The following is a 1,928-nucleotide window of genomic DNA, read 5'->3' as shown; positions in this document are numbered from 1 at the left end:
GGACGGTGGCATTAAATCCAAAAGCGCTTTCATACTGCCTCATATGTCTTCAGGCAAGTGCGGCTAGGGAGGACTAAGATTTTTTCTCTCCTGAAATGCTCGTACAGCCGTGGGCTTTTCATATGCATAATTATACACTCAAGTAGCCATTCAGGGCTGTACCGCATGTCTTTTGGGGACTTGCGGCTTGCAGCCTTGAAACACTGCATTATAGCAGCCTTCTGTTTAGAAGGTAGCTGATCAATCTTCTTCTGCAGGGAAGCCTCTTCAATTTTCTCGTTCTCTTCTGTCATCTGAGAGATCATCTGATCTAAGGTCTTGTCCTCAGGCGGCGAACTGTCTGCATTCTCGCTTTCAGCCTTGTTGTTGTGTTCTTTTTGTTTTTCTTCGGCTGCCTTGTTCGGCACCTGTGGTTTGATCAGCAGCCTCCTCAGATATTTGCATGAAACAACATTTCTCATCTTGGTTTGTCCCACTTTTGCACTTCTTGTAGTAAATTCTCTTTCCAAATGTGCAAGTTTACATTGGAGCAAGCAGGGGGAAATTCCTCTAACATCCCAGCTCCCAAGCAAACCTCCATGCTGTCAACAGTCTGCAGAAGCGATGCAGGATCACACGGCACTAGTAGCGTCAGCTCTACACCACGAACATACACTTCGTGTTTTACACAACAGTCCACACCACGGAACACCACTATCTTCTGTGCATGCAAAAAGCTAGTCTCTGCACCAGGTAGGCACAGGCTGTAGACTGCATGGAGCGGATTCTCGCTGAACACGTGCCTTCCCCACCCGTTTGTCGGAAGTGGCACGCTTATGCAGTCGACAGCAGGCCCCACTTGGTCGTCAAAAAGCGGGACGGATCTTCTGTGGTATCGCGAGACGACTCATCCATTCTGCGCTTTTTGTTGATCTCTGAAGGTTGTGAATCTGGCCTTTTCCGCGACTTCTTTTTCTTAGGGACTGGCTTCGACAGGTATTTCGGTACTTTGGGAAAGACTGTCGGAATCACGTCTGGTGAAAGAACAGGTCTGCTCCGATCATTGCGCACCAACTGTCCCTGAATGAGATGCTCAAAGTGCCGCGACACAAACTGGGCATTGAAATGCAGCTCACAGACAGCAGCGCTCCGTTGTAACGGCTTATCTGCCCTTGGAATGTTCCTCTGCTACTTGGGGATCCTCTCTTCATCTTTGGGCATGGCAAAAAGCGAGAGTTTTTTTTTGCACGATTTGTAGCCGGTCGTGCAGCCCGGCACAAAACAATGACTTTGCCATCGGCTCATGTTGCACCAAGATCTCCGTGGGTGTGGCCGTGGAACGAAGCTATACTTTTTTGAAAATGCGCTATTTTAGTGGAAACACCAGCTTGAAATGAGCCAGCCGATTTGTTATAAATTGATATTACGCCTCAAATATTGACAAGGGAGGTGAGAAACTTGGTGGAATCGGAGAATGATAGTTGTAGATCCTAATAATGCAGTTTTCCTAAAATTGATTTTTGGGAGATTTTTCTGTCTTCAAGATTCATGTCCTCCCAATACGAGGCATAACTTTGATGGTCGTGTCATGCTGTTCATCAAGGTTCCGGGTACATCAACATTGGCACAGCTTTCTGACGGCATGTGCTTCGGTAAGGTTCCCATGGTCAAGAGATCATCCAGTCTCCTTTGAGTGTTCTTGTCGTTACTGTTTTCAGCTGCCGGCATGTTCCTTGGCAGTCCTGAAGACACATTGCTTCCTGTCGGTGATATCCAGTCTGGAAACTTGAAGCACACACCGACATCAGGAATTAGGAAGGAGTTGGGTGGTCACTGTCGCAGCCATACTCCCATGCCTTTTTTCGAGGTTGTCATTATACAGGAACAGGCCTCTGAGTGTTTTGTCACTGAAAATCCTGAATGCGTAATCAACCCTCATTTTTTCGAAA

The 1,928-nt window shown here is 47.1% G+C and overlaps 1 pseudogene; it reads right to left on the bottom strand.

The window, feature by feature from the left end:
• Nucleotides 1-310: 310 nt before the first annotated feature.
• On the bottom strand, nt 311-1,284 carry LOC146181621 (uncharacterized; annotated as a pseudogene).
• Nucleotides 1,285-1,928: the final 644 nt, after the last annotated feature.

The sequence above is a fragment of the Amblyomma maculatum genome, chromosome 8 (genome assembly GCF_055883805.1).
Source record: "Amblyomma maculatum isolate TAMU_Amacu chromosome 8, ASM5588380v1, whole genome shotgun sequence".
NCBI lineage: Eukaryota > Metazoa > Arthropoda > Arachnida > Ixodida > Ixodidae > Amblyomma > Amblyomma maculatum.
This window is presented reverse-complemented; position numbering and strand designations above follow the sequence as displayed.